This window comes from Aythya ferina (genome assembly GCF_964211825.1).
Source record: "Aythya ferina genome assembly, chromosome: 8".
In the NCBI taxonomy this organism is placed as follows: domain Eukaryota; kingdom Metazoa; phylum Chordata; class Aves; order Anseriformes; family Anatidae; genus Aythya; species Aythya ferina.
Genome location: NC_140304.1, coordinates 24,813,192 through 24,828,858, shown reverse-complemented (window position 1 = coordinate 24,828,858; position 15,667 = coordinate 24,813,192).

Genomic DNA, 15,667 nt, shown 5'->3' with positions numbered 1-15,667 from the left:
GCGCAGGAGAGCACCACGTGGAGCTGCAGCCGCCTCCCGCCTCTGCCCTCTTCCTCACAACCCTGTGGCTGCACCGAGGTTTTAGCCTCTAAGTTTTGATTAAGTCTCCCCCACATCCATTTTCTCCATTTTTTTCATTCATTTCCTCTTGCTCTCTGTCCCAGAGGTCTCATTGTTTTGGGCAGGGACAGCCACAGGGCCCAGGAAAGGTTCCCAACCCTTGCATCCAGGTCCCATCCCAGCCCACATCCTGGTGAGAGTTGGGTACCCGACAGCCCTCATCCTCTCTCCTTATTTCCACAGGGGATGGGGACTCAGGGACAAACTGTGACACTCACCACAAGTTTGTACAGACACAGCCAAGAGCGAGGTCTGTATTCCTGTGAAGCACATTCACCTTTTTCTCCTGTTTCTCCCAGTTTCTCCACCACTGAGGGCCTTGTCACAGGGAGCCATGGCCAACACGATGGCCAGCAATGGGGACAGCATGTCCAACGGGAAGAAAAAACGCACCACTATGACTAAACAAATCATCTTATCTCAAACTCTGGCAGCTCTTTTCCAGAAAAGTTGCTATTTTAAGTCTCCTCTTCCCTTGAGAAAGTTAGGCTCTCCCTACACGTTACCCCAGATGCCTTGAACTCCAGGATGGAGAGCGACCAGTGAAACTTTGAAGTTCTTACTGGAGCAAGGAGGCAGTGAAATGGCTCCCCACACCTGTGCCTGCTGCTCAGCACCCACAGACCCAACCCACACTGAATATCCGTGAGCAGATATCACAACAACTGCGGCCACCAAAGCACCACAAGCCATCCCCTCCGGAGCAAGCAAAGCAGGAATTCCCACATCACTGAGTTCACCCAGGGTTTGAACCCACAAGAAAACCAAAGCTCCTTGGCTGTCCACATGTTGTTCCTGCTGATTCCTTTTCTTGTTCAGATTGGGAATATGGAAAGCCCTCTAACCCCAATCGTTCACACAATCCAGATACAGGAGACAACAGCCCTGCTGGAGCTGGCTTCTGCTTCATTATCTCCGAAGGCACCCCCAGGCTTTGTGGGCTCTTGGCCTCTCTCACACTGCCCTGTCCTCAGCGCTGCCCCAGCCAGAAGAGCCCAATGGAGGTGGAAGAAAGCCTGAGGCCAGCCTTGCTGAAGCACAATGAGAGAAAGACATAGGAAAGCAAAGGTCACCAGTGCTGGACAAAATGCACTGATGGAAACGTGAGCCCTGCAGCAAGACACTCGCCTGGGAAAAGCACAACCACGATGGCACATTGCTGAGGGCACCAGGTGGCACTCAGATGCCGCGGTGCCAAGGACAAGGTGACCCAGTGCACAGCTCTGCCTCAAAATAAATAAAATCAGCAGGCACCTGAATGAGAGCTGCTCTCAGTGCTCACAAGAATATGAAAAAAAATCACCACCATGAATGATTTTTTTTCAGGTTGCATCTGGCAAAAAGTGCCTCGCAAGGGCTTGGGAGAGTCTATAGGGAAAGCACTCAGCCCACAAAGACAAATACACAGCGGAGTTGGCTAGGTGGTGGCTGTCCTTGTTAAACTTCACAGAAAAACACAACTTGTGCAAACCAAATTCCCTTGCTAACCTCTTCCCCTTGTTGAAATATTAAACAAAAATAACTTCTCTTTTTATCTTTGAGCCAGCAGGACAAATTCATCATTAATGGAACTTCACTGAAGTCAACAGGGATCTATCTGAGATGAAGTAATGAATTTGACCTATTGTGTCCCGTGTCCTTATGTTCTAGATAATAACTGAGTTGTACAGGCTTTTAATCAAAGGAATCTGAAAACCTGGCCAAAATGGCTTGCTTTCTTCCACCCAGTGCTGCTGTTACTTTCATATTGCTTTCTCTTTATGCAATTTTTGAAAGCTGGTATTTTCAGCTAATTTAATCACTTATTTATTTTTTTTCCCCCGTAAGAATATTGTCAAAATTGTAACAAAATTTTAATAAAATACTTGCATTGAAGCAGAAAATAAGGAGCTGAAAAATAAAATCTTAAAACGTTCAACATTACCATCAATGCTCACAAAAGCAACACCGTGGGTGTTCTTGGGCACGCACACTTGTTAGCACGACCCCAGCTGAAGGATGCCTCGTCTCACCCCAGGACCACCCTGGAAAATGCATGGATGAAAGCAAAAAGAAGCAGCAGCACTCCAGGAGAGCTCCAGGAGAGCACAGGCTCGTGAGGCAGGACATGAAGAACTCCAGGAGGAAGAGCTTCTCCTGGAGGAACGTGAAGATGATGAAAGAGCAGCTACCAACATCGGTGTTGCGTGGAAGATGCCTTTTGTGCATCGCGTTGTACTGCCTGCTGGCTGATGAGGGCCTGGCCCGCACTAACACATCACGTGTGCTCTGACAGCGAGCCGGGGTGAAGCAGGGTGTCAGGGTAAAGCAGAGGATAATAAAATCACTTTAGATTTATTCCTCTAAATTGGAAACTTCATGCTTACACCTGACTAAATCATCAGCCTGAAACTTTAGCTTGACTCCCACAGAAAAAGTATGAAACCTTATCCCATCTTTGTTTAACAAAGGCCAATCAAGCTCGCCTAATGAATTCTACAGATGGAGGCGACGCGACTCCTTTGGCCACTTTAATTCTGTGGGGCTTCATCAAACCCACCTCCACCGTACCCATCTTTCAGCAGCCGAGGAGCCCGGCAGGGACATTTCCGTACTGGCAGCCAGGTTGCCCCACACCAGCTGGGCATCAGCAACAGCCTCCATCAATCCCACAGATATCGAGGAAAAGGCATGAGCGGCTGGCTGCTGAGATGGCAGCGCTCAGCCCCGCTGCCCAGCGGGCACGGGAGGCAGGGCACTGCTGCACCACAAGCCTCCCTACTTGCCAAGTGCAAAAGGACTTCTTTAAAAAAAAAAAAATAATAAAGAAAAAAAAAGCCCGGCATAAGGAGCTGGTTAAAAAACAATAAATCAGTGGTGAAATGTGGATAACAACCTTCTCTGTAAAATCAACATGGATTGTGTTCCTGCAGAGAGCTGTCTGACAGGCTGGTTGAAGCCTGACTGCTTGCAGCCAGATTTCCCCCTGTGCTTTTTTTTTTTTTTTAAAGAAAAAAAAAAAAAAAAGGCTGGAGGAGTATCTTGGATCAGAGGGATGCAAGGAGGTCTCTTCCTTTTGTACGTGGTTTCATTGAAAATCAATAAGCACAGTCCCAACCCAAGTATAACTTCAGACATCGTTCATGACTCTTCAGGATCTTGTTCTCCCCCACTCTTCCTTTTAAACGTACCCACCAGAGGGAATAGTGGTGGGGAGGCAAACCCTTGCTCCAAAACCAACATGCACCGATCCTTCCCAACAAATAGGAATCCAACCCGAGGACGAGCAAGTCTACGGGGAGCTGGGGTCGGCTGAGGTAGAGCCCAGCCCTGCAGGAAACGTCGGGAGAGAAACCATATGGAGCGTGGAGGTGCTATGGATTAATATCTGAATTCCTGCATTTTTTTTTTATTATTATTTTTAACCCCAGAGGAGGGGGCATCAAAAATAAAATGTACATTTTTCCCTCCATTCTTGTTTTAGCGCAACATTTTCTGTTAAATCCCATTTTTAAAAAAATAAAAATTGCTTTGCCACACATTTTCCCTCCAGCACACTCCTCAGGCTGGCTAAATTGGGTGATTAAAATATAGGAAGGCCTCCAGATTCCCCTCAGGACTGTTTTTAATATCTGTAAAACTGCCACTTTGTCTTGCCAAGGTAAACACCATCGCATGCGGTTCAAAGGTGAGCAAGCCTAAATGTTTCCCTTCGCCTGAAAGGAATCTGCCTGGGGACCCGCGGGCCGTGCCGGAGGGGGACGCACCGAGCCCGGCCGCAGCGCGGTGGCCGGAGAGGCATCTGTGTACACAACGCTAACTTCTCCCACACAAATACTAAAAATTTCTCATTAAAAATTATTGCTGTGTCAACATGCGAGGCCACCAGCCCCCAGTCTGGAAAAGGCGTTCTGGTTTTTTCTTTTCTCTTTTGCTGGGAAACCGGCGGCAGGGAGGGGGGGGAAGAGGGATGGGACGTGAGACCAGAGTCATCTGCTGCTGACTTTGGATCTCTGTGCTCTCCCCTGTCACTCAAGTCGAGATTTCCAACTGTTCCACTTCATCTATTTTAGTTCCTTGCTACCCAGATATTTCCCTCTCCTCCTTAGCTGCCTATCGCGGAGCTTTATATGTACCTCCCGTGGCCGCGCTGCTTGGCGTTACTTTAAATGGAAATGCAATTTTAAGCGATCTTGTTGTTGTAGCGCCCACAGCGCCTTCAGAGCAAAAGATTTGCTGTTATCCAGACAAATCCACACAGATGCTGCTGTAAATCTGAGCATGCTCTACCCATCCACGATCTGTTCCACGGGTGGCCAGGAATTTATAGCAAAACAGCGCATGGACCGAATGTTTTTCCAGAGCCAACAAGACAAAGTTTGCATCCAGGTCAGGCTCCTAACTCTGCCCCCAAAACACCGGGCATTTTGCTCTGATGCACCAGAATAAAGCTTCAAAATATGCTCTGTTTTCAAGCGGGGTGAAGGATGGGAAGGTATCCTGAGGAATGAAAATATGGGACGGGGTGGGGAAGAGAGGGCAGGGAGCCAGCTGTGCGCCGTAGGAGCGAGCAGCCGCCCGTGCTCGGAGCATCCTTCCCAAGGGAGGGCTCAGCAGCGGCTCGCGGTGCCCTGCTCTCCAGCACGATGCCGTGATGCATGCAGGTCCGTGGCGAGCCAACATGAAATACAGCAACGTGCAATTAACCTGATGTAACGCTATATATCAATAAGTTAAAAAAACCAACAACTTGCTTTGAGGTCAGGCACCCACACACGCAACTCAAACAGTGGAGACCTAATCCAAATTTATTAGAGTTTGCAACAGCTGGACTTATGCCTCTAATACCTTTTAAGTGCCTCTTTTAACAGTGAACTGAGTGTGTCTTTCATTAAGGTGGAGTTGAAAGTATGTTAAGTTCATAAGCATGAAAATAGCCATTTAGTTCTCTTGGAGATTAATTCTGCCTTCAGTTTACTCTCATCAAACCCCATTAATGTTTGGGATTTGGTCTTTAGTGTCCCATTTGCATAAACTCTGTTTATTATAAGGCCTCTTGATAATATGAAAGTATTAAAATATTTCTTTCCCCAAATATATAGGCATTAATCTTGGAATCCTCCTAATGTCCTCAATTTGCCATCAAATCCCACAACAGGAACAAATGCGCTTTCTAATCAGCAATCTTTTCTCGCTTATAGGCCCTGATCCAACAAGCTTTTAAGCAAACAATTTACTTTAAGCAATGAGTAGTCATAGTGGAACCAATGGAACAGCTCGTGTGTTATGATGGATCGGGGCCATAGAAAATTGCCTTGATGAAAATGTCAATGCTCCCAAGAGCTGGTGAAAATATATTTTTATTATAAACATGCAGAGGAACTGTTTTGATCTGAACATTATGGGGAACAAGCTTTGAACCAATGCTTTTTCACGGTCAGACCTAAACAGAAATTGAACACCGCCAGGCTTGGATGACAGTTTAAAAAGGCAGTCCAGAGCCAGATTGATGTTTGTATATAATGAAATTTAGTATTGATGTGATATGGACACTGTCCAGCCTCTAAGACTTGTTAGGGCAATGTACAAAATACGTGAAGGAGATAAAAATCAAAGGAGCACGAGGAAAGTAAGTCTCAACACTAAGAGAAAACATTGTTTTGAGGAGCTATTTTGCTGAAAACATTTTGAAGATAAGCTACAGCCAGATATAAAATACAGAAGTGACTGCGATGTCCAGGCACCCTGCACAAACATCTATCGTGCACAAGTTTAAGTCAGCAAATCAAAGCTGGATCATTAACCAGATGTGAGTTATTAACTGGAAAGAGGTTCACAACAAGAGCCTTGGCAGAAACATCATTTTGTCCCCATACCCATGCGTGCCCAGGGGCAGCAGGCAGCACCCGGCTGGGAGGTGAGGACATCCCCATCTCCCCCATCCATGGGCAACTTCAAACACAGCACCCTACTGCCAGGTACAAAGCACTACAAGAATGGGTGTTATGCAGCAGCACATGGGGCTGCCAGACAAGGTGGCAACAACAACAGCAGCTAAACCCCAGAGACTGGCACGGAGTTAATCCCAGATCCCCACTGCAGCACAGGGAATTGTCCCTTTTAAGAGCACCACATGCCCACGTGCTGGATTTCCATGGCATTGCCTGCTCTGCGAGCACCAGGGCTTCCTTCCACCAGGAGGGTAAGTGCACACAGGAGAAAGGGCTGACAACAGCCCCAGCTGGCCCTGCTCACCAATACCTGAGGGACAGGAGTCCTTCACCTCTGAGGTTCACCTTTCACCATGTAGGGTTTGATGCCCACAGAGGAGGAGAGGGACAGGTGTCAAGCCAAAATGAGGAACCTTATGGGAAATGAAAATGCAGATCTTAAAAGCACAAGGGAGACAAGCTCTTCTGGGAAGGAGCAGAGATCTGCAAGACTAGCCAAAAAATGGCTTATAGTAGCCCTGACTTGCTGCTTTTTTGCAGCTTGTTTTTCCCATTTCCCACCAACCAGGCCCAGCCCCATGCAGGATGCTGGGTTAGGTTTGCCGCAGCCTGGCCCAGCAGAACGCACACTAAGTTTGCACCTAAAGGAGTGGGAAATCATACTTTCTGCTATGCCCTCCCTGTGCCTCTGCACTGGATGCTTGGGAAATGGAAAGCTGCTGGACGAGGGGAAAAATGGGAGGAGAGCCAGCGAGGAACAGGCAGCGTATCGGCCCCAGAGCCACATCCCGGCTGCAAATCAAGTGTGCCCACAGGTTGTGGGGTTGCAAAAGCAGGGGAGGGAGCTTGTTTTGCTTTGCTTTTCTTAGTAAACCACAGGGCTATTTCCTAGCACTTCATCCCGGGAATGACAGGCAGGGCCAGGGCTGCCGGGTGCCCAGGAAGAGGCTGCCAAGTCCCGAGGATCACCATTGCTAATTGGCTCCTCTGAAACGAGCGTGACAGAGCCACATTTTCTCACCCGCGGGTTTCAGGGTTATATTTAACCGGCCAAGGCAGAATTAAATGTCAGCCTGGCTGGAAGGGGAAAAAACAAAACAAAACAAACAACAACAAACAAAGTGAGAACTTGTCATTAAGCCGGGGGGGGGCTCAGCGCTAAGCGCGCTGCGGACGATGCCCACATGCAGGGCTGGCAGGAAGAGGCAGCCCTGATGGCAAGGAGGGACCGAGGCATTCAGCCCTTTAAAAACAAATACTTTAGATGCAGGTCATTTATTTTTGAGGTGTAAGCAACGCAGCACTCTGGGCGGGGAGGATCTGGGTGCTGGGGAACATTATCCCTTCTGATTTCTCTGCTGGAGGCTCCTACCCTGCGAATTTGACCGGAGCCACAGACTTCTGCACCACCGAGGGTAGATAGGGTGCCCAGCACAAAGGGGATGGGGTGGCAAAGAGAAACAGGGACAGAAGCCTTCTTGAATACATCTGAGGCCACTCCAAATCCTCCACTCAGCTAGCTGGAGGATGCTTCAAAGCCAGTATGGGCTTCACCCATCTGGATACAGAGAAGGAAGTGTTTGCCCTCTGCCAAGTCAGGGTGCAGGACACTTGCAGGAAGACAAGGCACAGAGGTCCAAAAGCACACCTAACTGCTTTGGCTGCTCCTCACTTGCTTTGTTGAGAAATAAGAGGACTGTCACTATGCTGTGCATGCAGCAAACCACCTAACATTGACCTTTCTGAGGTCAGGTTTACACGGGCAAAACCAGGAGTACAGCCAGGGAGAGGCACAGCCCCAGGACACGCTGGGCATTGCCAACTTTCTACCACCCCAAAAACAGCACAGCTGTGTGCCCCATCCAGGGCCATGGGCAAGGGAAAAGAGCAGGATCATGGGGAACAGTCAGAGATCTTGAACCATGGGGACTGACAGCTTTACATGCATTAGCTAATATGAAAATAAAACCAAGAGAAAAGAGGTCCTCGTTAGGATTAGGACCAAGAGGTCCTAGTTTTGCACTACAAGAAATTTACATTCCTTTCCTCCTCTCCACCAGAAAATACTGTTTAATCCAGGTAGTCTTTTCCTTTTCTTGCCCCCAAGCAAGAGAAAATGTCAAATTTTAACAAAGTAGAGCTCCTTCAGGAAAACAAAAGTATCGCTTCCCAAAAAAACAAAATGCAAGGTTTTGCTTTCCAGTTTGAAGCAAAATATTCCAGACCAAACTGCTCTTTTGATTTTAAAAATCATGTTTTTCAAGTCAAAATGGATACTGCAAATGGAATCATTTGTTTTGAGACAGTTTAACCTCTTCAGAGAGGAATGACAAGTTTAAACTTTTTGGCACTATTGAGTCAGAACTTCTTACTCAGGAGAGACTGGTTATTTTGGCTTTTTCATCTTAACTGGGGACCAAAAGTCTTGAAAACTCAACAAGATGTTGACACATCCAAATTTCCCTCAGGCTGGCAGGTCCATCTTCTAACCATCCCTTCATAAACGAAGATGGAAATATTAAGCCTTAGCTCATATGTCTACAGGCTTATTTTCTTTAGCTCCCATCTTTAAAATCTGGAGACCATAAATAGGCTGGTTTTTTTTTGTTTTTTTTTTTCCTCTAGACTGCAACACAGCCTTTTAAACCAAACATTTGTAATCGTCACAGCTGTAATAAGTACAACGTTTCTTCAAAGGGATAACATTGGACTGTGGTTTTCAGTATTGCTCCGTTGTCTGTTGCGAAATCTCCTCACCATAAATTAATTTGATTCTATTATCTTTCTGATACAATCTGCTTTCTGACAGATCGTTTTTATCTTGGCTCATTCCTGTTTCTTATTGACAGCTCAGAGCACTGTTGAAGAGATGTGAGTTATTAACGTTGACAAGGTTTGTAACCAAATATCTTTTATCCAGCAACTTATCCTTTGTAATGTTTTTATTCCCCCTTCTCTGGCTACTTTAAGAGGCTAAACAGCAAAAATCAAACAAGCCATACAGCTAGACTTTCCTGGAACCCTTTTCAGCTCTTTCTGGAACATCTTTCTACGTCCACCGAGGATGTTATGGTATAAGGTGTTATTCATATTGGACAAAACTACTAAAACAATAACATACTGAAGGTTAAGTACAGTGCAATCCTGTTGGAAATCCAAGCACTGGATCAAACACAAGTTCATATTTTTACCAAGTGACGTAAGCCCATAATGCCAACCAACAGAAGCGGGGAGGAAAATTAGCAGGACAGCTTATGCGCTGCCTAAGCTTCAGATGATACCTCCCTACTCACCACAGAGTAGGAAAGCAAAAACCACTGCAGATGGACTCAGTCCATTCAGTTGGAGGTGCTTGGCTGGATCTCTGAAAGTTAGACACCTATCTGCCTCCTGCACGCCCGACGTGCTGGGGCAAAGCAGGGGGCTGAGCACGTCTTCTCCATCCTGTTTTACCGCTATCCTCAAAACCCCCTTCCATTCTTCATATGATTAATTTTGCTTTAAATGCCTATTAAACATATTCCTGAAAACATTAAAATTGCGCACGGAACACAAGAGAAGAATTAAACTGTCACTTCTCTCCCTTTGCACCTTCTCTGCTGAAGCAAATAAATTCCAGGCACCACAACTTCAGCAGTGGTGACTGCAGTTATACCAGAGACAGAGGATAAAACACCTCTAAATCGATGTAATTCTCTATTCAGTTTCCCCGCAAAAGCATTTTACAGCCACACTGGGTTCACACTGCACAAGATACCAGGATTTACGATTGGGATTTCAGCAAATCTAACTTCTAATGAATAGGAAAGGGCGTGTAGGGAGCATGGCCCCCACCAGCCTCCCTGCTGTTTCCTATCTCTCTTTTCAAGGTGTATCGTGCCAGAGGCAGCAGAGGGACCAGGTGTCCAGGACTAGCTCAAATAGTCTCAAAAGTAGAGCAGGAACTATTCCTGCATCCAGAAAAAAAGCCTCAACAGCCCCACATTTCCCCCTGAAGCAGGCAGATTTTCCCAGTGGTCCTGCAGGCACTGTTGGCAATGCACCTCTCCCAACAGTGCAGCAGGGCAGGACCTCGCCTCCTGCCTCTCACAGGAATTTGCTGCACTCAGGGCTGACAAATCCCCGTGCTAACATTTACAGATGGGGACTGTTTTCCCCAGATCTGCTGGTTTACTTTGACCAGCTTCCACCTTCTTATCTTACCTCCCAAACCATCAGGCCCCGTTTCTCGGTATCTTTAGCAGTAGGCTCTTAAAGCTCAGGCGGCTTGCCTTCCAGTAAACTTAATAGTACCTTTTCCCAATTATCTGGAGCCCTCGAGAGCCCCCTGTTATTACTGGAGTGTTTTTCATTAACAGGGCTGGTTCCAGGCTGCAAGAGGATGGAGTTCAGCACAGGAGTCGAACTGTTCTGGACAGAGTGAATGAGAAATCCTGTAACACAATTAGGAGTACCCACAGGGTAATGTATAACTTTACTGTCAAGCCCTGAAATAACACGGCCAGCTAATGAAATAACAAAATAAACTTTGTTTTAATTAAAATTAAGAACATTTTTATCTCTCTCATTTTAGTCTTAAACAGGGGTAGTTCAAGAGTCATGCTAGAACAAATGGAAAAAAACACTTGCAAAGCGAGGGGCAAGAGGTGAGGGCAATGTGACGGGCTTAGGATTGACCCGTGCCAGACTCCTGGTGGGATCTTTGTACGAAAGCAGCCTACAGTGGATGCAGGTGAAGTGGATTCCTTAGAAGGATCTAAACCTAAAAAAACAAACAAACAAAAAAAAAAAAACACACAGGGATGTTCACACGGGATCTTCCAGATTCAGACTGAGGGGAGGAGATGCCCCCATCACATCAGGGCCTGAACTGCTCAGAAGCCACCTGGACCCAAGAAGCATGACAGGACCATGTCGTTCACTTTAACCTTGAACTGTCCATCAGTGGACGCAGCACAATGCTACAGCCAGGCTGGATGGGGCAGGGCAGGAATCTCCAGGACATCCAACCCCTCCTGGGCTAACCAGCTGCAGCCTTTCTGACTGCAGAGCCAAGCGCAAGCCACTACGGACCTTGCCTCGTGACACCCTGGTCCCTTGTGCCTGGGGACAGTAAGCTCTGCTCCCTGCAGGGGGTTTGGTTTGTGACAACGAGTTGTCTTCACCCATCAGCAGCAGCCTGCTGGCTGGCAACGCTCCCAGGACGCCAGCAGCCGACAATGCACCCTGGGCGGGTGCCACCCCACAGCCCGCGGTGCTGAAGGCAGGCCTGGCCCCTCACTCCCCTCACGCTGGCTTCTGTGAGCACACTGCTGGGTGCTCCCAACTCCTGCTGAGCTGGGGGCAGGTGGAATGAGCCTGGATTCTCACTCTTCTCATTCCCCATACAGCACCCCAGTGCCCACCGTGCAGATGCTCACACCAACAGCAGGCACAGGCTCCTCCACAGCACCCAAAATAAATCCAAGTGCATGGCTTTGCTGCTCCCATTGCAGTCAAACACTGTTTCACAGCAGTCCTTATCCTCGTCTCTCCTGCTCTTTCTCCTACAACTGATTTTCTTAACCGTTCTCCAAAGCCTTGAAGGGGCACAGATGTATGCTTCAAGAGGGACACCGCTGTGCTCCCTGAACTTGCCATGGCTGCTGGGCACAGCAATGAGCTTGCCTCAAAACAGCCTCACAGAACAAGGTGTGTTGTAGAGGCTTTACGCACACAAGTGGGGAAAAGGGAGAGGTGGTACAAATAATAAACTTTCCTTTTACATATATACATAAACAGACATTCTGGCAAAAGGTATTGGGGCAAAAAAAAACGTTCCATGCTTGACCTGTTTTAATGAACAATGGAAGTATGCAGAGAGCTAGACTATATGATCAGAGTCTGATGAAAAGCAGAAATCACCCAGGGGAAACAAATCCTCTTGGTTGAGATCCCAGTTTTCTCTCAAAAGGTCTCCAACAGATTTTCAGCAGTTTCAATATAACCTTTTTAAAAATCAGTTTGATGTCTAGTCTTGCTGCAAATGAGACTCGAGGAACTTTCTGGTCTCTTAATGCTCTACGTATGTGCATATCACCAGTACATCCACCACGGATACAGATGAGTGCACCCACACAGGACACAAGTGCCAATGTAATTCCAGAAAGAGTCAACACATTTTTTAATGCATCCATCTCGTTCTAAAATTCTGCATAACCTCTGGACCACCACATCTGTTCATTGCCTCCAGACTTCCCTAGCTATTTCTGCATGCATAAAATGAATTGCGAAAGACAGATCAGGACTAAAATGTAAGTTTGGCAGGGCAGGGCTATCAGTTGGTTGGGCTTTCCCTGCTCACAGCCCCATTCCCCCAGTCTGTCCTTAAGCCCAGTGGAAGCGTAGGTAAATAGCTACAATCCTCACACCCCCACATTAACACGAGTGAGCAATATTGGTGGCTGCTCAGTGGAGAGTGCTGGAGGATGGTTCAGAAGACAGGTGGCTCCTCAGCCCTACATAGAGAAATCAGGCCCCTCAGATCCAACAGATCTGCCACCCAACTCCCTCATTTCTCAGACAGACCTTAAACCACCTGCCCAAACCAGAAACCAGCTCACTGCAGAGATATTTGCTGTTTCCCAAAGAAGCAGGCAGGATCTGTAACTTGTTCTCAAGGTCACCAAATGCAGAATATAGAAAACAAAATCCCATACCAAAGAGGCAACATCCAAAACCAAGGGGCATGAGATAAGCTCTCCTGCTTTCCTCCCTTGCTTACTGCAGAGAGGCTCACTTGATCAAGAAGGTACCCACAAGATGGGCAGCCTTCTTTGGCCAGGAGTTTAATTTACCTTTGGATTGACAAAGGTTGATCAACCACTGGATCCAAAAGCCAGGACCTTCAGGTTACTGGGAAATCTGTCAACAACCAGGTAGAACTGGGACACGCAGCTGCAGTGGGATCTTCATGCTAGACTCAAAATTACAGATTAATTTTTCTTCAAGATCTAATCTCCAGAAGACCTGAGCCACCACACAAAGCAAATGAAGGATACTTCTAAAATGACCAGTGTAGGTGTCTTGAACTGTGACATGAGCAAAGATCTCCAAGGCTCTTTGATACTGCGGCCAAATTGCTTTCTGATTAAAAACAGCTCAAATTTGCTTACACATGCTACAGTCTGTCTACAGACTCTTTGTGGAAAGGGTATGCTGTCTATGACAAATATTAGATGACCATTAAAAGGAAAAGACTTCCAAAGCCAGAGCAGGAAAGATTAAGGGAAGAGGTGTGAAAGGAAAAGAACAGAGGAATGGGAATGAAAGCCTCAGAAGCAAACTCAGGATGTCAAGAAATAAGTGATGTAAAAATAACACACGGAAGGTCAATCACCAGTGATACAGTTCACAATTCAAGACCTGTGTATCTTAAACAATCTTAAACTGATTCAATCCAATAAAAGCAACAATTCTCATTATACACTTACTATAGGGAAGTATTATTTCAGCATTGGCTTACAAATTGTCTCCCTCTTTCTCTCTCAAACTCATCACAGTCTTAATACAAGTAAATCTCTGTGCATGAAATATGAACCACTGGCAGCTCTAAGACTCGCTTTTCATCCCAAGCCTAATGGGCAAAGCGCAGTGATTTCATTTCACGAGCTTTTCCAACTGAGCTCAGAGTCGATCACTTGCCAGAGCCTGACTCTTGCAAACAGCCTGCCGGAGCCGCTGAACTCATGGGTCCAAATCCATCAATGGTGCAACTCCAGCTAACCCGAGAGTTTAGGCCAGAGATCAGTTTGTTCCAAAGCATTAAAAAGGAGAAAGATACGTCTTCTGAGACCCATGATTACACGACATTGTCATAACACTTAAAAAGTTATGGTATGATAATTAAAAGCTGTCAAAATATATGTATGGCCCTGCCTGCGCTTCACTTGGATGTGCACAAGAAGCCAAGAAGTTCATTTATGACAAGGAAACCTAAGCAGAGCTCCACAGCCCCACGCCAAAGTGAAGTGGCTCTCCAGACCAGCGGGACAGGCCTTCAGGTGGGAGCCGTGCTCCTGCCCCTCTCCAGCACAAGGTTCCCAGACCTTCAACAGAGCTTAGCAGTGCTCCCAGGCTCAGTCACTCCTTCCAATTCCTGAAGAAAAGCATGCAGTTCTCATCTTAACATCAGAACTTGGTGTCCCTCTCCAGGAAGGGAGATCTTGTAGCCTAAAAGACCTCAGAGAGCTAACTCAAAGCAAAAATAGGCAAAGATCCTACGGGGCTTCAGAGATGCAGGATTTCCTGTATACCCAAGGGAAATGAGGTACCAAGTATTTAAACACATTTGCTACTGAGTTACAGCCATTGCCAAGATGAGGAACACACACCTACTGAAAGGCTAAGAGCTGTTGTATAGGAATCAGGAGTTATATGGGAGTGAATCAGGCTCCAAAGCAGTGTCCCAGGGTGAGTTCCCATCACTGAGCACAAGTTTACACAAGAATCTGGACCTTCAGTCACTTTCTCATTTCAAGAATATTTTGGACTTTTTGGAATTTTCTTCTGCAATTGGGAAGAGACAAGGCTATGGCAAGAGGGACATGACAGTCCTCACCCCCTTGCAGATATCCCAGCAGTCAGGTCCTGGCCCCACAGTGATCACAGCTGCGGGTCTGCAGACCCCAAAAAACATCCTACGGCAAACCCTATACCCCTCCCAGAGAGACATCTGGAGCCTCCCCACAGCCCAGTTTCAGGTCTCAGCCAAAGGGCTGTTGGAGGGAGTCATTCCCCACAGAAATCACAGGGAACACAAAGTTTTCTCTAAAAGCTTCATTACTGACAGAGCTGTAATTTCCAAATGGGGTTAGTGGGACAGCAGCAGGTAAATGGGCTGTCCAAAAGCTCTCATAGTGCTTTATTTAAGTGCTTTGTTGGATCTGGATACAAAGGAATTAAAGGATGAAAAGTAACGACAACACTACAAAACATATTAGAAGAATTTAAATCCTTGGCAAAAGTATTTTGGTTCCCATTGTGTTTGATAATATATCATAAAATGTCAGTAAAAGCATTATATTATGGTCTGTGAAAATAGAGTTTTGCAAAGCAATACCTCATCACTGCTTTCTGCCCAACTACGCTAGAGCCACCAGCTACAAGAAAATGTGAAACGACGGCAAGCTAAGTGCATGAACTGGGAAATAAGGAGGTGTTGGATTGCTCAGCACAGCAACAATTATTAAAATTCAAGTCACAAAGATTGTACTGTGAAACCAACAGGCAAGAACTTTCCACTGTTACCGCAAGAATACTGTCATGATATTCAAGATGATATTCGGTTATTTCATTTTAAGCCAGTTATGCAGAACAACATTTGGGTGGGTCTAGGGAAGCAATATTTGTTTCCAGAAGGGCTGCATGCAGTATTTATTGACTGTTCTGCTAGGTAGCTCTCCAGTTATTTACCTTTTAGCAGAGAGCTGGCAGGAGCTAGCACTCAGAGACAGCAGGACTTGTGGCAAGGTTCCTGTTAAGCTGAATAATGGGAGGAAAGAAAATTAAGCCCAGAAATACATCAGAATAAAAACAACATGAGGGAAAAAAAAGAAAAAAAAAAGACTTCAATGCCA